Below are 27,622 nucleotides of genomic sequence, written 5' to 3'. Positions count from 1 at the left end.
AAGCATCTCATCCATGGGGCATTTAGATAATAATAACTAATATTTACTATAACTAATAGTTATAGTAAAAAGAAATTTGCTGAGAAATTGTACTGTGGAATAAGTTTATTCATTAGTCTTGAAAACCCTTCTATTTGAATGGTCACACAAGATAAGGGAGAGGCTTTCACTATTGGTTGTGTTTGTTATGATCTGCTTTTGCCAGCTCAATACCGAATCTTTCTACTGATTTGACTGAAGCTGAATATCTGAAAACATGCAGAATCAGCTAAATACTGAAGCAAAAGCAAACGTTCAGCGTATCCCTAGTGAGTATGGAAATGAGAGAGAGTGTACTGGTTAAACAGTGTATGACTAGCAAAAATAAACAGTGAAAATGATAGCAAGATAGCATGTGAGATTGATAGCAAGAAAGTATGTAAGACTGATGATGGAGAGAGAGAGAGAGAGAGTGCAACTCATATCCAGTTAATAAATATCGATAGTTGTGAGGAGGCGATTCATGACATGAAGGTAGATTTGAAGACGAAGCAAGAGACAAAGCATGTGCGAAATGAAATGAGAAGAATTAGAGATATACAGGGTGGTTCAAAATTCCATGTACAAACTTTGAGGGGGAGATAGAGAACATCAACATGAACCATATTCACATAGGAAAGCATGACCGGAAACACCACCCAAAAGTGATAGGTAGTGCTCGCTTGGAGCGCTGGAGAACAACACTCCAAGTGAACAATTGAGGCTTCCTCATTCAAGCTTTCAATGTCGTACGAAGAACATGCATCGTTTTATGAATGCTGAGATGGCAGACATACATCTCGTTTACCATATTATGTGTCCAACTACTATTGAACTATTCAGTTATGACCAATAGAGTTTTTTTACACTATTTACTGCTTTGTGTTATTCTGTATCTTTATGTCCCTGTTAGTACCTTCCAGTGGCGTTTCCGGTCATGCTTTCCTATGTGAATATGGTTGATTTTGGTGTTCTTTACCTCCCCTCAAAGTTTGTATGTGGAATTTTGAACCATCCTGTATATGAAAGTGTAAAAACCAATGGAATGATAGATGGCCATGTGAAAGAAGTAATGAATGATTTTAAAGCGACTATGTATGAAGATTCGATTACTTGAGATGTGGCAAATGAAAAAGGGTACAAGGTTTGTTTTCTTTGATATAGAATGAGCAGAGTGACTGAGTTGGATATAAGAAGTAGGCAAGGAAAAAAAAAAGTTGGTAGTGGTAGCAGAAACAAATGATTTGGTTGGTGACCGAGTGGAATATGAGAATGGATATCAGCAGGTTGTTGAGAAGAATAAAAGTTAATAGTGTGGTGGGAAAGGTAGTCAGTGTGCTGCTCAGATATGATAGTGATGAGCTGAGATGGAAAGCAACCATCATGAATGGTATGTTAGTGTATCTGTGTGAGGAGAAAGGAGGACTGCATTCTGTCAACAATGTGGGATACTGTAAATATGAAGAAAAACTTGAACAATTGGATGCAAGTCCACTGGAGAATTTTGTTGCTGAAAGAGAGAGTAATGACTGTAGTGAATAATCTGAGGAAGTAAGAGCAAAAAAGTAGAATAGGAGAAATTGAAGGTGAGCTTGTTAATGGAGAGAAGAGTAGCACAGGGGAAAGAAATAACAGTAGAAACTAAGATGAAAGAGAAATGTTTTTGGGTGGACAGCAAGCACTGTGTGAAAAGTGTAAATGAATACTGGATATAGAAGCAAATGTGTGAGTAGATAGAACATGACTAAAGTGGTGTGGGAGAACCCAGGTCATATAAGAGAAAAGATCTTACAACCCTGGAAAGGGTAGTAAGATCAGTGGTGAGAGACGAATGGCTAAGGTAGGTATATAGGAGTTGCAGCTGAGAAGCAATGTTGGGGACTTGTTATAAAACCAGTAGTGAGCTATAATGCTCACTACTGGTTTTAAAAAAAAAAAAAATTGTTCAACTGACAGCTCTTTCAGTTAAAAATATCAGAATAAGTGAGTTGTGGTTGGATGACAGGAACAGAGATTGAAAAATATATTTTTCATAAAGACAAACATGGCAGAAAGGGAAGAGGGATGATTGATACTATAGCAAATGAGTCATGCCCACCTAAACGAGGGGATGAAAGAGGCAAAGTGCTGTAGTGGTTTTGAATCAGTATGGAGTGAGGATAAATTAAGGAACAAAGAGAAAAATCTTGATAACTTGTATATCAACTATCACAAATCAATGGCATTGTCAGCAGTATATGCAAATGACCCCTGGCATAAAATGAGCATTGGAGTCGTTTATATGTATATGGAGTGAGAACATGACATTATGCGATAGCAAAATTCTTGGATATGGCTGCAAGACATCATTTACTGATGAATTCAGGTGGCAAGTCATTATAAGATTCTAGTCTTGTAATGGTTTGGTCTAGTCTAGCCATATAAGACTAGTCTTATAATGGCCCACCACAGAGTATAGAAACTGGCCACAGAGGTTGCTAGCCAGATGGTTGCATGCGAGTCATTCTGTGGTTCATAGACTGTGGAACCAATTGTAACAGTCACAAACACCATCCCAGAGACAGAGTGAAGAAAGCCCACAGGCTGCAACAACAGTAGGCGACTGATATTTCAGATTATCTGTTCATGGAAACAGGAGAGCTACCCCAAATCAGCTATGAGATGATCTCGCATCAGCTACAGGAACAGTGGTATGTGCTTCCACTATGTGCAGAAGACTTCATGAAGATCTGTATTCTAAGTGACAAGGTTCACATGTCCCTATTCCTATTCCATAAGAGAGAACGTTTGAAATGGATCAGGTTCCACATCAAGTGGACTCACATGAGATTGGTATTGTTTAGATGAGAGTTATTTGCTCTTGAAAATAATATAAGCCATTCTCTGATCTGGAGAGAACTTGAGACATGTTATTATCCCTCTAATCTCTGTGGACACTTGTAGAGGACATCCTCTATAAGGGACACTTATAGAGGATGTAGTGTGATGGTTTGGTAAGATATCCTGTTGAGTGGATGTACTGATCTGTAAGTGCTTCCTAGCAGAACCACAAATGTGGCAACTTATAGAGATGAGATCCAGCACCCTATGTTCAGCTGTATGCAGGTATGATAGGGAAGGTATTTATCCTACAAGATAATAAAACTTGTAATCATCGAGCAAAGTTTTGGACCAATATCCTCAAGAAGAGACTTACATATATATGGATTAGCCAGACAGATCTCCTGACATTAATCCTACTGAACATGTCTGGGATGCCCTAGGCAGACATGTTGTGCTCTCAATCATCCTGTCCAATATCTTGAGGGAATTAGGAGAGCTTTGTAGAAGCAATGGTTATTATCACCAAACTTTCAGACATATAAACAGTATGACATAGTTGTTGGAAGTTTTTCCACTTGGCAATATTATAAATTAAAAATACCAAGAAATTATATACTTGGTTTAATCCTTTATGCAAGTGTAAGCAAACAAAATGTACACCTGAAGTATTTTCAGGACTAAGGCAATTCATATATAGAAGCTAATGACTTATACATGTCAGTAAGGATATGTGCTTTGCATTATGGGATACTAAAGCAAGTGATGTGACATCATTAGCTTTTATACACGAGTTGCCCTAGTCACACTAGGGCAACTCATATATGGAAGCTAACTTGTTGGTTACTAGACTAGTTGTTTGACTAGTCTAGTAACTAACTGTGCACACAAAATTTTTGCTTTCAGAAACTATAATTTACAATAAATTAAAGATACCAAGAAATTATATACTTGGTTTAATCCTTTATCCAAGTGTAAGCAAACAAAGTTTGCACCTGAAGTATTTTCAGGACTAGGGTAACTCGTATAAGGAAGCTAAGACTTCACATCACTTGCCTTAGTATCCCATAATGCAAAGCACATCTCCTTACAGACATGTATAATGTCTGTAAGGAGATGTGCTTTGCATTGGTCGAAACCCTTCCCATAATGCATAGCATTATGGGAAGGGTTTCAACCTTTATTGAGGCCTATTCAGTGGGAGCTCGACCCAGATGTGATACTAAGGTTGAAATAATGCAGAAGTCATATTTTCATATACTATTTGCCAAAAGGTCACACCTTATTATTATATTACTCTGGATTAGAGAAAGATGATAGAAGTTTTACACTTGATTATACTATAAATTAAAGATACCAAGAAATTATATACTTGGCTTAATCCTTTATCCAAGTGTCAGCAAACAAAGTTTGTGCCTATAACATTTTCAGGATTAGGACAAGAAGATGTGCTTTGCATTATGGGATGCTAAGGCAAGTGATGTGAAGTCTAGCTTCCTTATACATACGAGTTGTCCAAGTCTTGAAAATACTTTTTGGATAAAGGATTAACCAAGTATATAATTTCTTTGTATCTTTAATTTATAGTATAACCAAGTGAAAAAACTACTATAATTTACAGTGGGTAATTTTTGAACATACTATCAAAATGAATTATATGATACTGAGGATATACTGTCTAGACAGTACAGTCACTTGAACTTGTACAAATGGTGATGGCTACATAGATTTAAGTGAATTAATTTCACACTCGCAATTGTATTATTTTATTTATTATTTATACAGGTACTCCATAGAGTCAAAAGACGCACTGCAGGAGACCCACTCTATCCATTAACATAATACTTATCATACATCTCCTTCAACCTATTCACTGTTGGGACACTCACAACTACCTCTTGTAATCCATTACTTATTCACCACTCTCTCTATGTAAAGAACCTAGTCTGCATATCCTTACTAACCACACTCTTAGACAACTTCCAAGTGTGATCTCTTGTTTTCCTCCCACTTTCCATGTATTGAAAAATTTCTTCTGTGTCAATCTTTATAGCATCCTTTTAGTAACTTATAACTTTCTATCATATCCATGTCTCCTCTGCCTGACAGCTAAACTCAACATGTTTTTCATGCACACATAGGTCAGCAAAAATTAAAAGGAACACTTCCAGGAGTCCATGCTTTAACATTCCCTCTACACTTGAGTCTCTTATGATGCTGCACTGATGAGGATGAAATACCCTGAATGAATTACTCAATGAATAGCTCAACTATGTCCTCTGCAGTAGTTATTAACATCAGACCTTCAAGGAGGGAGTCAAAAGATACACTGCAGAAGTTATCAACTCTCAGATATTTAATTTCTTCCACCTCCTTCAAAATTTCTCCATTCACTATACATACTCTAATACTAAGCCCATCCATGGCTATCAAATTTTGAGATCCTCTGCATTGAATTGAACTCCTAGTTCTACTCACTTGTCAAATCACACAATCTGTTGAGATTTTCCAGTAAGTCCACAACATCTGCTCTGCTCCTTATAGCTCTTCCAACTATGCATCATTTGCAAATCTCCAGTTAAGCTGTCTCAATATCATTTCACATACAAGTTAAACAATAATGACTCCAACACAGAACCCCGCAACACTCCACCGTGACCTTCTTCATTTAGGATACTACTTCCACATACACAACTACCCAACTCACTATTCTCTTATCCAATTCCATCTGTTTCAATTTAGCTACCAGCCTGTCATGTGGCAAGCTATCCAAGACAACTGCATTACACAAGCAGACAATTACATAAGCAGATTATTAACATTTTAACAAATTCATGGTGAGAATTACAGAGAATACTGCTAATATCCTGATCTTATTTTCTTCTATTAACATCATCTTACCATAATCAGTTGTCTACTTGCTACATATCAAGAGAACTCTATGATTTTTCTTGGCTTGATTAACTAATTTCTTCTCATTGCACTTTTACCCTCCTTACCAACTGAGTCACCTACCTGGCATGCTCTTTAAACTCTTCAGCAACTGAGTACCACTGTTCATCTTGTGTTGCCTTCACAGTCGACTCCAGATTTCAGCCTTTTAATCTTCAGAATATATCCACACACACTGATAACATTGCTGACTTGGTTGAATGAATGGTTGACATATCCACTCTCCAACCAACATGCTTCAGGTTCAAATCCCATGGTGGGTGTGGATGTTTGTAATGGTCGTTAGATGGCAGATGAATTTCATCACCCAGTGTGACACCACTGGCCTACTTTTTGGAGGCCTGAAGTGATGTAAGTTCCATCTTTTGTCTCTAGAACTGGTTTTCCAGACCAGGTGCATGCACATACACACAAATTGAATTAAAAAAAAAAAAAAAACAATCTTAGCCCACCAACAGTATGAAGTACCACAGGTTTACAGAAAACTTTCATTTATGGGAGCTACATAAAAAAAGCAGTGCCCAATTATTTCTCCTTTCTGCTCAGATCCTCATGTAGTTCCAAACCACCTCTCTTAAGCTCTTCAATAAATCACTAGCCTTATATTTCTACATATCATCACAGAAGTCTTCCTATAACTGACCATCATCCAAGCGATTACCTCATGATCACTCTCCCCAACTGGAGGGAAATGATTTACTGAGGTTCAGATGGATAGTTATTATTTTAGATCATCTGATTAAGAAAAGCTTTCACATTTTTAGCCACTGCAAAACATAGCAGTTTTTCCTCCTTTGATTCTGTGGAGGATGTCTGAGGGAGAGGAGGGAGTTTGTTGTTAGTAAAACAGATTCAATATTCTCTCTATGCCACTTTCAAACTCCATATGAAGTTGACTGCTATTATCTGCTAAGCTATAGACAAACCACCTCCTCTCAGTTCCAGGTACTCACAAGGTCCCTTATACTCACAACTTGTTATATTATGGACAAACTGGAAAATCTGCCAACATCAGATTAGAAGAACATAAAAAGAATATCTGCTGCCACAATTAGGATCATTGAGGTTTAGCAGATCCTGCCTTAAATGACCAGCTCAGAATCAAATGAGGGAAAGACTATGCTTAACTTAAGTAAATGCAAACATATGATGCTTGTGGAATCAGCAGATCTTAAAAACCAGCCAAACATTAATAAATATGGATGTGGGAAAGACAGACTGCCTACCAACACCCACATAAGGCATTTTTTCTTAGGTCTTGAGATTTTCAATCTAATCTCTTCCACTTATTCTGCATGGTTTGTGTGTGCATTTGTTACAATTCTTATACAGTGTTACTGATGACGTCTCTGTGACAGATGAAATATTACAATCATTACGTGTTTAATTCATTCCTTGTGAGGAATTCCATTCAATCATAATATGAGCTTCAAACAAATGAAAGAATAAATAAATACATAATAATTTCATTTTAGTTGCACATTGCCTCTTGCACAAGACAGACATGTGATAATATCAATGTCATTTCAATAATAAATTTAGTTTAATCCTTTATCCAAGTGTGTGCAAACAAAGTTTGTGCCTGAAAGTATCTTCAGGACTGAGGTAAAGTGGTACAACATTGGGCGACTCCTTGCAAAGGTGGAGCAAGCTACCATCCTATCTCAGTATCTTCCATAATGCAAAACATCTCCTTGTGGATATGTATAATGTTATGCATTAAGGGAAGGGCCACTACCCAGACTATTTTCGACCTTTATTGAAGTCTCTTCAGTGGGAGCCAGGCCCAAGTGGAGATACCAAGGCAGAAGCATTAGCAAGGTCATCTCCTCCTATAGGAGCTGCCAAACGGTGTGCCACCTTTTTATTAAATTACTCTGGATTTAGAGAAAGATGTTGAAAGTTTATTTTTCACTTGGTCAGACTATAATAAATTTAGTTTAATCCTTTATCTATATAAAGGATTAAACTAAATTTATTATATAGATAAAGGATTAAACTTAGTTTAATCCTTTATCTATATAAAGGATTAAACTAAATTTATTATACAGATAAAGGATTAAACTTAGTTTAATCCTTTATCTATATAAAGGATTAAACTAAATTTATTATAGTCTGACCAAGTGAAAAATAAACTTTCAACATCTTTCTCTTAATCCAGAGTAATTTAATAAAAAGGTGGCACACTGTTCGGCAGCTCCTATAGGAGGAGATAACCTTGCTAATGCTTCTGCCTTGGTATCTCCACTTGGGCCTGGCTCCCACTGAAGAGACTTCAATAAAGGTCGAAACTAGTCTGGGTAGTGGCCCTTCCCTTAATGCATAACATTATACATATCCACAAGGAGATGTGTTTTGCATTATGTAAGATACCAAGATAGGAGTATTGGTAGCTTGCTCCACCTTTGCAAGGAGTCGCCCGATGTTGTACCACTTTACCCCGGTCCTGAAGATATTTTCAGGCGCAAACTTTGTTTGCACACACTTGGATAAAGGATTAAACTAAATTTATTATAGTCTGACCAAGTGAAAAATAAACTTTCAATGTCATTTCAAGATTACCTGCTTCTTTTATTACTTTCATTAATGAAATGGGAAAGATCTGGCATGCTGTCATAATGATCCGTAGCAAGATTTACATGAAGTGTCTGAGAAGTGATAACTGCTGGTAGTGATTGTATAGTTTCAACCTGCTTTGTGTTTTCACACAATGAGGTACTATGAGATCTACAGAGAGGTCCAAGTCCTTCATGTCCATGAAATTTTTTTATTGTCCTAGAAAAGCAAATATATGCAATGAAAACATATTGCATGTATTTTTTTAATATTTCAATCGTAATAATATATTCAGTACTATGTTAAATGTATTTAAAAATTTAAAATATCACTGAAAATGAAGTTTTTGCTGTTAAAATACATAGAGGTGTCCAGTAGAAGAATTATATTTCTCTCGGTAGCCTTTAAGTATATTCATAAATGATCCTTCTGTGTGCTATAGATGTTTGTTCAGGTTGATACTAGTGTTCAATTCTTCCATGCAAGAACACTAACATAACCATGCTCATTAACATATTTTTGGCATAAGAAAGGCATGTGGGATGATATGCATGACATGTATGCCTCATATTCTTAGTTGGATTTTTATCTTCTTATCCTAACATCCACACTAAACAAATCACTAAAGTAATATTTATTGATGCAGAAACATTCATTCCCTGTATCAATCTAAATTCTCATCCTACCTAAGCCTCGATCCTCCAAGTCAATACTCTAGGTAGAAGAGAAGAGCCAGCTATATTGTATGAAATCTCCCTCTTCTGTTTATACCAAAGCCTTTCTTTCATAGTTGCATGACAATCAGCATTCCTAATACAAAATTACAGAAAAATACTGTTTTGGAACACCTATTTTAATTAGAATAAAATAACACACACAGTTTCGGCCTTTATATCGAGGTCATCAATATTAGAATATATATGTAGGACACAAGCTAGATCAGTTAGCTATAGTATAATTACTTTGGTTAACTGTGCACCTATCTAAAAGGAGTAAAATAAACAAGACTCAATAAAATTTAAAATTAAGAAATAAATTATTAATAATATTTAATTTTACCTTAGGTGGGAGATGAATTTCAATGCCCAGTGTGAGACCATTACCCTGTATACTGGAAGTTTCAAGACTGTGATCTCAAACATGGAACTTTTCAAGACTTAAAATCATTTGATCTCCAGAGCAGAGTTTCTGGACTATGTAAAAATATATATAACATTGATAAAAATGAGGATAAAAAGGAGTTTGAGTGTGTTTAAGGCTCGGTATGATGAGATGTGTGTGTGTGATAAAAGGACCTCCAAGATGAGTCTTGACTCCATGAGGTCTTGGGGTAATAATAATAATGAAGATTGATCTAGCAATTTCTATTCTTCTTAATATTTCCTTATCACACTTTCCATTCTCTTTAATTAGCTGAAATATATATAACTCTCTACTTGATCTAAAGTATTTCCTCTGATCTTAATATTTATATCAGGTATCTTCCATTTTTCTCTTGTTACCAGCATGGTTTTGGTTTTTTTGAAGTTGAAATTAAGTCCATATTTTTCACTTAGCTTCAGCATCTCTTCTAGTAGGTTTTGAAGATCTTTTTTATTTTCAGCTAGCAATACTGTATCATCTCCATATCTGAAGTTGTTTATATTCCTGCTTCCTATGCTGACTCCTTTAAAAAATTCTTCTAATTGGTGGAAGATTTTTTCAGTATAGAGGTTAAACGATATAGGAGAAAGAACACAGGCTTGTTTGACACCCTTCTTTACTGGGAATTCCTCTGAGATTTCTCCTGATATTTTTATTGAAGCAGTTTGCTCCCAATATAGATTTAACAGTAATCTGGTATCTTTATCATCTACTCCTAAATTTGTGATGCATTTGTTTGGTGTTCATGTTGTATATTGTCAAACGCCTTTGTGTAGTCAATAAAACATAAGTAGACTTCTTTCTGCTTCTCCAGATATCTATCTATAATAGTTCTAATGTTGAGAGTTGTTCTCTAGTTCCTTTGATTTTATGTTTATGTCTTTCTAGGATGATATATAACATAACCTTTGCAATCTGACTGATTGTTCTGTACTCTTCACATTTGATTGTCTTTGATTTTTTAGGTATTAATAGGAATGTTGAGTGCTTAAAATCTTTTGGCAGGTGTCCAGTTTCGTATATTTTGTTACATCTGTCAGTCAGTGATCTTATAGCCTTATCATCAAAAGCCTTTAGATATTCTGCCATAATTCCATCCATTCCTGGAGCTTTTCCTGGTTTCAGTTCCCTAATGGCATTTGTTACTTCCCAGGTTAGAATAGTAGGCCCTCCAAATCTTCTTGCATTGGCTTATCTATTCTATCATGATTGTAGATTTCCTTTAAATACTCTACCCATCTATCCCTTATTTTGTCTTTCTCCATTAGGATGTTTCCACTGGTATCTTAAATGCAATGAAAGCCTACCCTTTTGCAAGATTTGCTAGTTAGCTCCCTAACTTTTTAATGACGTTCTCTGGTTTTGTGCTTTTTGGCTAGAAGTTCAATTTCCTTGCATTTGTTGTTGAGCCATAATTCTTTTACAATCCTTCATTCTTTCCTGATCTCCTTGTTTAAGTTCTTATATGCAGGACGATTTTTGTGTTTCTTTCTTTCCTCCATCATTTTCAGTATCTTGTCATTTACTCATCTTCTTCTCAAATTTGGGAATTGTTTGTTTTACTGCTTTTTTTTATGCCCTCTTCAAAATTTCTGCCATCTATCCTCAATCTCACCTTTATTGTAAGGATACTTGATGGGATCAGGAACATTAACAGCAGTGGATTGTGCCAGTTCCTTTAAAAATTTATCTTGTATTTCTTGATTTTTAAGGGAGAGAAGATCATAATTTTCTATGTTTATAGGTTTCATTGTTTTCTTTAATTTTATTGCTGCTTTAATGACCACATGATTGTGGTCTGATCCAATATCAGCCCCTGGGTATGTTTTAGCTTGTAAGATGTTATTCTGGAATCTTTTTTTAATCATCATATAGTCAATCTGTTTCCTATAGCTGTCTCCGAGACTTTTCCATGTGTAAAGTCTTCTAGGAGGGTGGCTAAATAAAGTATTTGCCATTACCAGATTGTTTTCTTCATAGAACTAATCTTTCTCCTCTTGGATTTCTATGTCCCAGGCCCTGGTTTCCCATGCAGGAAGAGATCTTTTCTGAGCCTACTTTAGCATTTAGATCTCCCATAACGATAGTTATGTCATCTGATTTAGCATTGTTTAGTGCATCTTGAATGTCTTCATAGAAACATTCTACATCTTCATCTGGGTAATCAGAAGTAGATGTATATATTTGGACAATAAAAATATTAAAAGGTTGAGCTGCAATTTTTAATGCAATTATCCTGTCACTTATGGGCCGAACTCAAAGTAAGGATTGCGCAATCTTATTTTTTTAGTACAAATGCTACTCCATTCCTATGACCATCTCCACATGAGTATATAATTGAATGGCTCTTTCTATTTATTTTTCCATTATTAGTCCATTTGACTTCACTGATACCAGTAATGTCAATTTTCATTGTTTCAAGTTCTTGTATAAGGTTATCTAACTTCACAGCTTCGTATAAAGTCCTTATATTCCAAGTTGGAAGCTTTAAGAGAAGATTCTTGGTTTTCAGACATGAAGGATCAGGAGAAACCCTCTCTGGAGGGTTTAAGGTATCTTCATCGTATGCTATTTTCATAGTATCTGTCTTACATTCCCGAGTTTCTTTCTCTTCTTTTACTTCCAATTCTCCTAATATCTGCCTCTCTTCTATATACTGCATGGTGTCATTTAAACCAGTATGATATACATTGATAGCATTTTTCCTCTTGCTTGTCATATAGCAGAAAAATTCCCATGAGTTAACCTTGGCCTGACCAGTCAATCTCCTCTCATAGTGCATTTTTTCTTTCTTTACCATGCTTGTCCCATTTCTAGCCTGTGGTTTATACTATTCATGGATCTGATCTGATCACCTCCAACTGTCTTCAATCCTTCTTGGCATTTTCTTTTTCAGCACAGCTTGCTTGATTTCACTCCTACTTTATTTACTCACTTTTGCACATCTTTGGTATGCAGTTATACATCAATTTTGTCAGATACTAACTGACTTTAACTGACTACAGAGCTTCGTATAATCACTTGCTTTATACTTCCACATGTATCCATTTCTGGCAGTAACCTTTTCTTGTTTCATCATTTCCCAAATAAGTACCTCATGATCACTTTCACCACCTGGAAGGAGTGTCAACAATCCATTAACAACTACATCTTGTGAAGTTATCACCAAATCCAAAACATTAAAGCTCTAGTTGATTCAATCACATGCTGCTTAAGATACTTATCTCTCAGAAATCCCACAAACTTTCTCTCCTTGTTCCCATACACTCCCTCCTCTTTCCATGCTATATTCCTGTAACTAAAGCCTCCTATCAGGATCCCCTTCTTTTTACTTGCCCAACTAATTTGCCCAAACATTTAACAATCAATATTTTCTGATTTCTTTGCCTATAACAGCATCCTATCAGATATACTAACCTGTTTATTTCAACTTCACACCACACAAATTCAAAATCTGTGCATGCTCTATCAACTTCCACACTTTGCAGACACGATTCCTCTGCAATCATTAATAGCACTCCTCCTCCTCTTTTTTTGCCTTACTTTTTGAATTTATCCCCTTCAAATACTGGGGACCAGATCAGAGAATAATAACCAAAGTGTGGTCTGATCAGGGCTTTATACAACTCTTATCTCTGCATGTAAGCTTCTTTCTCAGCATTGCAGTGCAATATCCTCTGGGTTAACTTCACCACCTTTGCAATATGTTCTCTGAATTTCAGGTTTCTATTAATCATCATCCCCAGATCTCTTGCCTCCCCTCCCATCGATGTATCCCGAACTTCAGGGCTTTACATTTGCTGCAATAAACTGACACTCCCATCCATCTGTCCAGTTTATTCAAATCCTCTTGCTGGACTGTCACATCTGCACTAGCTTCACATATCTGCAAACAACTGAATATCCCCCTACAATGCACTGAAAATGCCACTAATATAAAGGTTAACCAATACAGGTCCCAGTACTGAGCCCCATGAGACCCCACTTGTAACCTTCTGCCCCCCTGATAATGCATTTACTTGCCCCACCATACACAACTGTCTGATATTTATGAGATAGCCAATCCTGAATCCAATTGACTAATGTGACATCTTAACCAATGTGCTGCAACTTAAATATCGGCTTATGTGGCACCCTGTCAAATGCCTTTGCATAATCCAAAAAAACGGCAGAATATGTCTATCCCTCATCAACTGCTCTTGTCACGTTATTATAAAAGGTAATTATATTACTAAAGCAAGAGTACCCATTAACAACTCCACGTTTACCCAAGTATGAGCAAACAAAAGTGTGCACCAGCTTAGGTAATTTGCTCTAGAATAGCATTATGCATAACATGCTTCCTTTCAGACATCTATAATGAATGATATTATTATGAGAAGAAACAATAACCAGACCAGTTTTAATGTTTACCAACTTAGACATTAAAAGAAATCAGTCATTTCTATATCACCTACTATATTCAAGTAAAAGAATGGTATATATGCATTTCAAAAGATGTGTGCTCTGCATTATGGGATACCAGGGCAATTTGATATGAAGTTTTCTGCCTTCACATACAGGTATTCTAGTTTTGAAGTAACTTCACACTTGGATAAAGAGAAATAAGGGGGGGGGGGGGACTACATCTCGCATTTTAATATATTTTAATAGTTTTGTGAAATAATTCTATTCTACTTCCATACAAGGAAATACAGTAGATTCCAGCTAATTGGGGCAGCCATTTAATTTGGACAAATATTGAAGTATGGAAACAAATCAAGAATATAACACAAAACTTACGTTTGGGCCACCTTGTCGCTTTATCGGGACAGTGGCTGTAGTTGGCACCCATATAGTGAGTTGCATCGAGAGTGTTGCAGTCAGTCAGTCAGGATAAAGATTAGAGAGGTGGCACATATTTTGACAGTGTAACGATTCTACTTACAGTGACTGCTAGGTAGCATACTTTGGATTATAACAGGTGTGTGTTAATTTTTTTAGTAAAAAGTGTAACAGATAGTGTAGCAATTTAATTTTTTTTTTTATAAGGCTCCTGTCAAGATGCAAAATCAGAAACATCTAACATTAGCAGATAAAATGGCCTTCCTTGACAAAATAAAAAGCCAACCATCTAACACCAGTCATCATCAACTGGCAGAGATAACCACTGTTTCAAAAACTACAATCGTATGTTTGTTAGGCCAGCAGGACAAATTGTGAGAAGATTGGGCATCGCACGATGGACAACGTGGAAAATTTCAAAAATGGAAGCAAGAAGGCAACCTAAACAAGAACTCTCAATCAATGGTTCTCTGTTCAATGTAACAGGATGAGGCATGTATGTTAATGGTCAAATGTTAAAAACCAAATCAGAAGAGCTAGCTAGAGATGGTTGGTTACTGTGATGAAAAACCAGACGAAATAAAGTTTAAGAAGGCTCATGGTGAGAAGGAAAGTGCTGATACTGTGAGCACTGAACAGTGGAAATCAACTAAACTACCCAAATTGCTGGAGAAGTAATTTGACAAAGCAGGTCTGTTTTATTGAGTTACTCTAGATGGTTTCCTGAGCTATAAACTTGTGATGCTGTAAAATTTGAAAAAAGCAATGGATTGCATTATCATGTTGTGCTGCTGTAACATGTCAGTATGTGATAAATAGAAGCTGTTGGTTACTGGAAAAACTGCTGAGCCTTGATGCTTGAAAGGATTTAGAATAAACAGTTTGCTAGTTCTGTATTATGCCAACAAGAATGCATGGATGACTTCTGTTGTTTATCAGGAATGGCTAATGAGTTGGGATGCAGAATTGCAATGAAATTTAAAAAAATTCTGCTTCTGGACAACAGTGTGGCACATCTTCAACTTGATAAAAACATTTACTTGAATTTCTTTCTGCTAACACCACGTCCCTAGTAAAGCCACTGGATATGGGAATCATAAAAAATTTGAAGCCATTGTATAGCAAGAAGGAGGAGGACACTGACGTGTAGAAGTAGGGAGATTCTTGTTCCATTGTATAAGGCTTTGATTAGGCCACACATGGACTATTGTGCCCAGATTTGGTCACCTGGTTTTCAGAAGGATGAGGAGATGTTGGAAAGGGTCCAAAGGCGACTGACAAAGGTAGTTTCTGACCTCTGGAATGTCGAGTATGAGGAAAGATTGAAAAGATGTAATTTGCAGAGACTAGTGGAGAGAAGGAAGAGGGGAGATATGATAGAGACCTACAAGTTGGTAAGGGGTTGCTATAGGATCAATGGTGGAGAAGTTCTACAGCGAATAATGGGAGATCAGGGGAGAACCAGAGGTCATCCCTGGAAACTGTATAAAGAGGGTGTGAGTAGGGGAGTGAGAGGCAGGTTTTTTTCGTGCAGAGTTGTGAATGATTGGAATGCCTTGCCTGAGAGTGTGGTGTCTGCAAGGAGTTTGAATGTGTTTAAGACCCGGTATGATGAGATGTGTGTGAGATAAAAGGACCTCCTAGATGAGTCTTTGACTCCATGAGGTCTTGTTTAATAATAATAATAATAATAATAAGAAAAGAGGGTCATAAGTTGTGTAGTATAAATTAAAGATAACAAGAAATTATATACTTGGTTTAATCCTTTATCCAAGTGTAAGCAAACAAAGTTTGCAGCTGAAGTATTTTCAGGACTGGAGCAACTCATGGTAAAGGTGGTATGAGTGTGGACTTGAATGAAGTTAAGAGAAGTAAGATATATGGTGATTCTATGATTAATGGTATGGAGAGTGGTATGCATGAGGAGTGCTTGGCTGATGGGACAATAGAAAGAGTGGCTTTAGCAATAAAGAGAGGGCATGAAGCAGACAAGATGATAGTTATGGTGGGTACGAATGACCTGAGAGGTAGTATAAATCGGGTAGGAAAAGATTTAAGAACATTATTAGATATTGTGAAGAGGAAAAGTGTCAATGGGAGGATAGTGTGTGTGCTGCCTCATTTTGACAATTACGAGTTAAGTAGATGAGCAATGATAATGAATGACATGATTGCAAGAATGTGCAAAAAAAGAAGTCTGGAATTTGTTGATATTTGGAGTGTGTTTGAAGGAAAAAGGCAGTTGTATGCTAGAGATGGACTGCATCTTAACATGGAAGGACATAAGCGATTGAAGAAGTTATTGTTTTCTGAACAAGTTGAAGTTATTGGGCAAAGAAACTAATATTGAAAAGGTTGAGTGTAACAGAGAGAAACTTTAGCACTGATTGTATATTTATTGATCCTTATATGCAGAATAAATTGCAGAAGAGGGGGGATAAAAATCGGCATGGGACTACAGAAGTTAGTGACTTATATATCAGTTCTAAAGCCGGTATAAGATCTAGAGGGAATCTGCAATTTTTGTATACCAATGCTAGAAGCATTCGAAATAAGAGAGAAGAATTTTTGGCATTAGTCAGTGAAATCTCACCAAAAGTTGTAGGCATTAGTGAAACTTGGCTGTCAGCAGAAGATGTGATCACTGGAATTGAATGTGATGGGTACAGTATTTTCAGGGAGGATAGAGAAGATAGAACAGGGGGAGGAGTACTGTTGATGATAGCTGATGTATTACAGCCAAAGAAAGTAGTATATCAAGATGATAGACATGTGAATGAGAGTTCATTTGAGGCAGTCTGGTGCGAAATAGTGACCAATGCAACCAAATATACAGTTGGATGCTGCTATAGGCCATGGAGTACAGGGGGAGATATTGAATTCATGCATCAGCAAATTAGTGCAATGAGTGAAGGCTTACTGATTATTATGGGGGATTTTAATTACGGTGATATCAATTGGAAGGAGGAAATATCACGTAGCAAAAAGGAAAATGAGTTCATACATCTTCTAAGAGATAATTACTTGAAACAGCAAATAACTGAAGGGACACGTGGTGTGAGAGTGTTGGACCTGGTTATTGGTTCAGAGGTTATATGCATAAGTAAGGTGTCCTCGTTACCTCCAATTGGTGAAAGCGATCATGTGGTATTGACTTGGGAGGTTGCAAAATCTGTGGATTTTTCTGTTAAGAAGGGGTATATACGGAACTACAGGTTAGGCAATTATAACAAGCTTCGGAGTGAGCTTGCAGCCATCCCATGGCAGAACATATTGCAAGGGAAAGATGTTAGCAGTGCATGGGATAAAATCAGCAGGTATCTGAGGAAAGCAATATCAGATTGTGTCCTCATGGTCAGGAGGTCAAACAAGGCAGGCGTTAGATGGATGAGCAGTAGTATCAAGCTTGATCTGCAAAAAAAGAAAATGTTATGGAGAATTTACAAGGAGAAAGGCGACCAGTACACCCATGAGCAGTACAAGGCTCAAGCTAGGAAGGTTACCAGCATAGTAAGAAAAGCTAAATCAGATTATGAAAAGACCTTAGCCAAAGAGATCAAGGGTAATCCCAAAGAGTTCTTCTGCTATGTGGCAAGTAAGAGGAAGAATGACTTCGGAAGGATAACTTTAGTGGGTGATGATGGTATTGCGGTGACAAAATCAGATGTAATAGTTGAGTTACTGAGTGATCACTTTTCAAAAGTCTATCACCCAAGTGAGGATATCTCTATACCTGTAGCAATACCTAATGTGAGAATTGAAGCTAAAGAATCAGAGGTATTAAATATATTGCAAAATTTAAATGCAAACACTGCTGTAGGCTTAGATGGAATATCAGCTCGGGTGTTGCGTGAATGTGCAAATGAATTGTCAACCCCTCTTACTTGGATATTTAATTTAAGTTTGAACTCTGGTATGGTCCTTACGGAGTGGAAGTTAGGCAAAGTGGTTCCTTTGCATAAGGGTGGCTCTAAAACTGCGGTAGTTAATTACAGATCAATCACCATCTCAGGAGTAGTGGTAAAAGTATTGGAAAAGTTGGTTAAAGACAAAATTCAAGAATAGGTGGATCAGGATATGATACTCTATAGAGGCCAACATGGTTTTGTTAAAGGTAGATCCTGCCTTAGCAATCTATTAACTATTCATAATAGAATAACATCTGAGTTGGACAAAGGAACAGGCTACACAGTGGTACTTCTGGATTTTGCTAAGGCTTTTGACAGGACATTACTGAGCGAGCACTTTGCAAGAGTATATCATCCAGGTGGAGACTTTGCAGGAATGGAAGAACCAACAGCTTATACTGGAATTGTGATGAATGAAGTAGAGGTAACTAGTCTATTACAGAACCTCAATGTCAATACATCTGTGGGATTGGATGGTATACCAGCTCGTGTCGTACGTGAAGCGGCCAAAGAATTGTCAGTGCCCTTGACCATTTTGTTTAATTTGAGCCTCAGGACTGGGTCAGTCCCAAGGGGGTGGAAAGAGGGTAAAATAGTTCCACTGCACAAAGGTGGTTCCAAGGCTGCTGTTGAAAATTACCGGCCAATCAGCATAACAGGAATCATTATCAAGGTCTTAGAGAAAATAGTCAAGAGGAAAATACAAGATTGGATAGAAGAAAATGGGATACTGTATCGGGGACAGCATGGTTTTGTGAAGGGTAGGTCATGCCTCAGTAACTTGATCACGTATTATAACACAGTGACGGCTGAACTGGATAAGGGTAATGGGTTTACGGTGATTCTACTGGACCTTGCCAAGGCCTTTGACAGGATACCACATGGAATTCTAATCAGTAAATTGGGGCATATGGGGATGGACATAGGGTTGGTGAGATGGATAGGAGGGTGGTTGACGGAGAGATATCAGAGAGTGGTTTACTCAGGAGTAGAGTCCACAAGACGGCCTGTGACTAGTGGTGTGCCACAAGGATCTGTTCTTGGACCACTGCTGTTTAATTTGTTCATAAATGATATAGGAAAGGATCTGAGAGGAACAGTTCATTTGTTTGCGGATGATGCAAAGTTGGGTAGGGCAATAGTGAATGCAGATGACGTCAAAATTTTGCAGGATGATTTGGATAGATTGGAGGTCTGGGCTAAGGAGAATGGATGTCAGTTTAATGTGGCAAAATGTAAGGTTATGCATTTTGGGGTGAAAAGATTGGCTGCAGTTTACTGCATTGGTGGAACCGTGCCCCAGGAAATTGATGAGGCACGAGATTTAGGAGTGTTGGTAGATAAGGAATTGAAATTTAGGGGACACATTGCAAAAGTGGCCAAATCAGCTCATCAAATCACTTGGTTGCTGAAGAATACGTTGACAAGCAGAGACAAGCAGGTTATTGTTCCTCTGTATCGAGCCTTGATAAGACCCCATCTAGACTACTGTGCTCAGATTTGGTCACCTAGGTTTCTTCTTGATGGGGAGGAGGTGGAGAGGATCCAGAGGCGAGTGACCAAGATGATAGCAGGTCTGTGGAATGAACCGTATGAGAACAGGTTGAGGATTTGTGGGTTGCAAAAATTGGTTGATAGGCGGAGGAGGGGAGATATGATTGAGACATTCAAATTACTGAAGGGTTTCTATAAAATTAATTCAGAAAACATTTTTGAGAACAGGGCTGGTTGTGGGAGGACTAGGGGACATCCATGGAAACTGGGCAAAAGTGTGGTTAGTAAAGGTGTTAGAGCTGGGTTCTTTACTTTTAGAGTAGTGAATGAGTGGAATGCGCTCCCTGAGTCTGTGGTGGATGCTGTGACAGTGAATGAGTTTAAGGCAAGGTATGATAGATACTGAATGAATGTCAAATAGTTGTGATGAATATGATTTGGGGCCTCCCTCGATGAGTCTAATGACTCCCTGGAGTTGCCTGTAATAATAGTAATAGTAATAATAGTAATATCCCCATAGAACACTGTTACGCAAATTATAGCAGATGGGAATGGATATTAAATTGGTGATATGGATAGGAGAATGGCTCAGGTAGAGATACCATAAGGTGGTGTATGGAGGAGCAGAGTCCAGAATGAGACAGGTGACCAGTGGTGTGCCTCAGGGCTCTGTGCTTGGGATAATGTTGTTTAATTTGTATATAAATGATATAGGAAATGGCTTAAAGGGAGATATTCAGTTGTTTGCTGATGCAAAGTTGTGTAGCGCAATAAAAAATCAAGCTGATGTTGAAAGTTTGCAGGATGATTTAAATAAGCTGGTAAAATGGGCAAAAGATAATGGATGTCAGTTCAATGTGGAAAAGTGTAAAGTCATTCATTTTGGGATTAAAAGATTACCAGCTGTGTACTACATTGATGGAAAGGTTCTCCAAGAGATTGATGAGGCTAGGGACTTAGGGGTATTGGTAGATAGGGAGATGAAGTTCAGAGGACACATTGCTAAGGTGTCCAAGATTGCACATAGGATTACTTGGTTGTTGAGGAACACACTGACATCCAGAGATAAAGAGGTTATTATTCCCCTTTATAAAGCATTGATACATCCACATTTGGATTACTGTGCTCAGGTCTGGTCACTTGGATTCCTTGGAGATGAGGAGGCTGTGGAGAGGGTTCAGAGAAGAGTGACCAAGTTGGTGAGTGATGTAAAAAATTCCCCCTACATTGATAGATTGAGAGCTTGTGGATTGCAGAGATTGGTTGATAGGCGAAGAAGAGGGGATATGATAGAAACATTTAAATTACTGAAAGGTTTTTATAGGATGATGCAGGGGAAATGTTTCAGCTGTGTGATAGTGATGGAAGAACAAGAGGTCATCTCTGGAAATTAAAGAAAAGTGTGGTTAACAAAGGTGTCAGAACAAGGTTTTTTGCCTGGAGGGTGGTGAACGAGTGGAATTCGTTGCCTGACTTAGTTGTGAGATCTTCGTCTGTAAATGAATTCAAGAAGAGATATGACAGATATTGTTTTGCTAGTTTGGGTCTCCCGCGATGAGTCTACTGACTCCATGGAGATACCCGTAATAATAATAATAATAATAAATAATAATAATGATTTCAAACAACTGAAATCACTTGCCTTAGTATCCCATAATGCAAAGCACATCTCCATGTGGAGATGCATAATACTATGCATTATGGGAAGGGTCGCTACACAGACCAGTACTAACCCTTCCCTTAATGCATAGCATTATACATTATACCGCGAGTTGCCCCAGTTTGCACCTGAAAATATTTCAGGTGCAAACTTTGCTTGCTTACACTTGGATAAAGGATTAAATCAAGATTATAATTCTTGATATCTTTAATTTATAGTATAACCAAGTGGGAAAACTTTTAACAACTAAGTTGTATAATGATGGAAAGAGCACCTGAAAGATAAGTGCAATTTTGAGTGATAATTGGCAATATTTCATGAAATTTAGTGTTGTTCTATTTATTTTTGATAATGAAGTGCATCAGCATGATTTTTGGTGTGATTCATTACATGAAATTGCTTTGTTTAAATATAACAATGGTGATACTTACGAGGTCAACCATATGGGCGTTGACTAGTGCGAATAGGCAAATGTCACAAAAACTAAGCGACATTAATGATAGACTTTTCAAAAATGGCTCGATGTCATAAGCATAATACCTATGCATGGCAGAGTGTACAAGCAACACAAACATATACAGTTCACAATTGAGATTGAAAAACATAACACACTGCCGTTTCTAGATACACTTGTCACACATCTCCCCTCAGGTAATCTTTCCTTCAAGTTTTCCGGAAACTGACACATACTGGCCAATATATACACATAAACTCCTACCACCACCCAACACAAAAACTAGGTGTCATCAATACCCAAAAAACAGGGCTCTGAAGATCTGCTCCAGTGAACAGGCACTGAAAGACAAATTTAAAGTGATCAGCAATACTTTTCAAAAAAATGGATACAGTCAAAACACTATTAACAAAATTCTCCACAAGACCTCAATAAAAAACAAAGACAAACCAGACTACAATAAAACTATAACCATTCCCTACATTAAAGGGACATCAGACAAAATAAACAGAATACTACAATAATACAACCACAAAGCCACCTTTAAATTTCCTGCAAAATTAAAAAGCTTACTCAACTCATCCAAAGACCCACTCCCTCCACTGGCCCACTCTGGAGTATACCGTATTTACTGCACTTGCAACATACCATACATAGGAGAAACAGGATGCACGATTCCGATCAGACAAAACAAACAAACGACACATCAAATATAATACTTATGGTGAAGCTAGCCTTTCTGATCATGCCCTGAACACCTTACATAGAATTGACTGGAAAAGCAATTTATGGAAGCCTGTGAGGTCATTATCAACCACCCCAATCTAAACAATAATGATGGTCTAAAAATCCCATACATATGGAAGGCATATATTCATCCCACGAATTCTTCCTCTCTAAGAACAACTATAAATAGGACTGTAGAAAATCCAGGATCCTAAATCTAAAATAACTTTAATACTAAAAAAAAAAAAAAATAGGACATCACTGTTAAAGAAAAAATCTGTAAGAAAGAATGTTTATTCATGTTGTAATTTATAAATAATTTTTAAAATCAAAAATAACAATTGCAATAATAGAAATAAGACATCACTGTTACTGGAAGGAAAACTATCTGTAAGCAAGAATGTCTATTCATGTAATCATAAATTAAATCTAGATTGATGCATAATTTTTTTTTTTTTTTCACTAGGGGTCATGCCAGTGAGTAGCATGTGATCAAATCATTGTTTCTCTAGCTTTCAGTTTGAAATGTAATGCAGTTTGTCTTGTATATTTATGTATGCTCCAGATGATGATCTTGATATGAAGATCAAAATGTCGGGATAATAAAAATAAAAAGAGTTATTTTAACACAGTTGTAGAATCCATAATTTCAAAAATGAATGCTAATCACCGTGTAACACTAAAAGAAAGGGAAAGTATGGATTTCTAGGAAGCATGATATATTATTAGACCATGAGGAAACAAATGTGAAACAGACTGAAAAGATAGAAGACAGTACAAATGAAAGAAATGGAAATGAAATGAAAGCTAGTGAGAAATTGAGGGAGTGAATGAATGTAAGAATGAGGAAGTGAAAGATAGTATGAACGAGGACACGGAAGTAAGGTGTGGCAGAATGAGATACTTAAATGATGCGATATCAGAATGTGTCCTGAAAATTTGAAGAATAAATAGAGTAGGAGTGAAATGGATGTGTAATTTTATTAAACAAGAGATTTCTAAAAAAAGGATGATGTGGAAGGAATACAGTGAGCATAAGGATGAGGTGCATTATGAAAATTATAAAGAGCAGGCTAGAATAGTCACAGCTGTTGTACAGAAAGCAAAGTCTGAGTATGAAAAGAAACTGGCTTTGAGTGCTCAAGACAACCTACAGGAATTCTATCGATATGCTGCAAGTAAAAGAAATCAACTATGAAAGAATAACTCTTCTAAATGCAGATGGCATGAGGGTTACAGATGCAGAAGAGTTTGTTCAACTAATGAGTGCCTATTTTGTTAAGAGCAATCAAACCTGGTGTGTGCGACAGAGCTTACTCCTACCTCTTCACTGGATGAAGAAACTCAGGTGTATGAGGATGAGGTATTAGAGCTGTTGCACAAACTGAATAATAATTCAACAATAGGGACTGATGGGATATCAGCACATGCTAAAAGAGTGTTCAGCTGAACTGGCTATTCCTTTGACTAGGCTGTTTAATATGCATCTCAGAACAGGGAAGGTTCCACATGAAAAAAAAGAATGTATGGTAATTCCATTGCACAAGGGTGGTGCAAAGACCAATGTAATCAACTATTGACCGGTTAGTATCTCAGGAGTGGTGGTGAAGATTTTGGAAAAATTGGTTAGCGTTCACATTCAGAAATGGATTGACAGTGAATCTCTACTTTTCAATGAGGAACATGAGTTTACTAAGGAAAGATCATGTTTTAGCAACTTGTTCACATTCTATAACAATGTTACCATTGAACTAGACAAGGGGAATGGATACACCATGATACTTTTTTGGATTTTTCTAAGGCTTTTGACAGAATACAGCATGGTAGACTGTTGTATGAATTGGAGAATATAGGTTTGGATTATAAAATATTAGCATGGATAAAAGGATGGCTGACTGTGGTATATGGGGAGTGTGAATCTGCAAGATTAATGTAACCAGTGGTGTACTACAAGGATCAGTGCTTAGTCCACTGTTATACAATCTGTACATTAATGATATTGGGAAAGATTTGACAGTGACATATTTGCTGATGATGCAAAGATAGGTAAGGATAATCAGGAATGCTGCTGATATGCAGTACTTGCAAAATGATTTGAATAGGCTGGAACTGTGGGCATAGGGAAATTATGCACTTTGGCATGATAAGATATCCACTGCTGTATTATATTGGTGGGATTATGCTAGAAGAAACTGATGAGGTCAGGAATCTTGGAATGTTAGTAGATAGGAAGTTGAAGTTCAGGAGCCATGTAGCAAAGATTGCAAATACAATTCAAAAGATAATTGCATTGCTGAAATGAATGTTCACATGTAAAGATAAGGATGTCATTTTGCCTCTTTTGCCTTGATAAGACCTCACTTGGACTATTGTGCACAGGTATGGTCTCCTGGTTTCCATTGTGATTCTGATATATTGGAGAGAGAGAGAGTGCAAAGGAGTGTGTTAAAATTCATATATATATCAGGATTGTGGGATAGTGATCATGAATAGATTGAGAATTTGTAGACTGCAGACACTAGCAAACAAGAGAAAGCAATGTGATATGATTGAGACTTACAAACATCTGAAAGGGTCATACAGGATTTCTATTGATAGAATTTTTCTATTGATAGAATGGCAATCCATTCCAATCAAGCACCACCTTATGAGAGAAAAGTCTTGTCCTCACCCCTTCATAGTGGCATTCATTCTAAGATTCCAAGGATGCCCTCTTGTCCTTTCCTGACCCTCCATAAAGGATAAGAGGGCATCCTTGGAATCTTAGAATGAATGCCACTACGAAGGGGGTGAGGACAAGACTTTTCTCTCATAGGATGGTGCTTGATTGGAATGGACTGCCATTGGATGTTATGAGTGTGAGCAGTGTGCATGAATTCAAGAATAAGTATGATAGCTGGTGGGTGTAGTATGTGGCTTCCTTCGACGAGTCCCTAATTTCCTGGAGGTCTCTCTTAATAATAATAATAATAACATAGAGGAAGGAAGCAGTGAATATCGGAAGATAAGGTAGAGAGGATTCACGAGACCTTTGCATGAAGCCCAACAAAATCTGTTAATAGAGCATCACATGAACTGCAAATACTCCTCCAGTGTTTGCAAGGTCGTCCATCACAAGTTGTGTCTACAGGCGTAAAAAGTGCAGTTGTTGCAGGAAGTGGAGATAAATGATAAGCCACAATGAGTAATGTTTGCAGCTGAAACTGAACGTGTTGACCAGAATTCAGATTTTCTTTTCGGATGAAGCTACTTTTCAGGTCAGCAGAAAAGTGAACAGGCACAATGTCAGGATATGGGGGAAGTGAAAATCCTTACTGTGTCATGGAACATGTAAGTGACAGTCCCAAGGTAAACATCTGGTGTGGTATAATGCAAAATGCTATCATTGGCCCATTTTTTTTCCAAGGAAAGCGATATCATGCTGGGAAATTTTGTCTTTCCAACTTTTCAGCTTGAAGACTTGCAACTGCACATCTTCATTCAACAGAATGGTGCCCTGCCACCACGATCGCTGGATTTTACCCCACTTGATTTTTTCTAGTGGAGGTATAACGAAGGACACAGTCTATGCAACTGAAGTGGACAGTCTTGAGAACCTGAAACATCACATTTCTGCTGCTTTGTACTCATCACTCCTAACATGCTTCAGAAACCTGATCAAACACATGCATGTGTACTTTTTTTTTTTTTTTTTTTAATTTTACAAAAACTTGGTGTTGTTCCTTCTCATTTGTACAATTTCGACACCATGGTCCATACACTTAATTAGTAGTAACACGTTGAAACCAGGGAGGTCCAATGTGGACATCCTGTGTAAGGTCTTAATCAGGCCTCATATAGATTATTAGCACAGATTTAGTTGCCAGGCTTTCATGGTGACGAGGATATGTTGGAAAGAGTGCAGAGAAAATTCACAAAGGTGGTCACATGGTCTTTGGAATGTACAGGACAAGGACAGATTGAAAGAATGTAAATTGCAGAGCTTTGCAAATAGGAGGAAGAGGGAGGGATATGATTGAGACATATACGCTAGTCAGTGGTTGTTATCAAGATGACAAGGAAGTGATTTTTCATAGAATGGGAAATATACAGGCGTGATGGGTTGCATGGAGAGTGGTTGGCAAGTGGAATGCATTGCCAGAGTGTGTTGTGAATGTAGACACATTGAATCAGTTTAAGGCACAGTTGGATGAGCATTGTGTGTAATAGTGTGTGTGTACCTCCCACAATGAGTCTTTGACTCCATGGTGATCAGATGTTAATAATAATTACACTACAAATGTCAAGCCAGCCCCTGTCAAGCATTGTATTCTAATCTATACTCCTGAATTGTCTTTCACCAGTTTTCCTCAATACTTTACTATCACTCCCACGATACATATCAATATTTACTACCTCTGACTTGGAGCCCGTAGGACTATTTGGCTCTCTTTCCATTGGGATTTTTCTAGAGTTAAGATGCCAGTTAACTGCTTAGTCAGAAGCAAAGCCAATTTCATTGCACATTTGCATATCTTTTGCTGCTGATTAATGCATGCTAATTGCAGAATGATTGAGAAATCAGTGATAAAACTCCTTGGCTAACCATTCTTTTCTTACTCATACCTCTCCTCTGTTAAACAGTCTCTCAACTTTCGAAAGTATATCAACAGTCTAGAATATGCACCTTATTATTCTTGATGATGCGCGATTCTTTCTCAGAGTGATATAGTGAAAACTCAAAGTAATTCACAATCAATCCCAATGTTATCTTGTCCATGACTAAAACACCAGCAAGTTTTGCAACCTCATCACTTGTTAGTCCAAGACACTACATGGAGACAGAGAATAAAAAAATACAAAACCAGTCTGTACATGATGTACTGAACGTACATCATATACAGACACGACGCTGAATGACAACATCTGCACACTCTATGAACAGTGCAAATTTGATCCCAGAAAAATAATCAGGAAACTCAATGACAAAAACTCAATTTTGGTATCTTTTGGTAGCAGACTACCAAAAAATATTAAAACAGATATAAAATAATTGGGAAAAGAAGAATCAGAAGACCAAGAAAGACA

This window comes from Typopeltis vanoorti, chromosome 4 (genome assembly GCF_054136105.1).
Source record: "Typopeltis vanoorti isolate ZY-2024b chromosome 4, IOZ_Tvanoo_1.0, whole genome shotgun sequence".
Taxonomy (NCBI): Eukaryota; Metazoa; Arthropoda; class Arachnida; order Uropygi; family Thelyphonidae; genus Typopeltis; species Typopeltis vanoorti.
The sequence above is the reverse complement of the archived record's forward strand: the minus strand, read 5'-3'. Positions refer to the sequence as shown.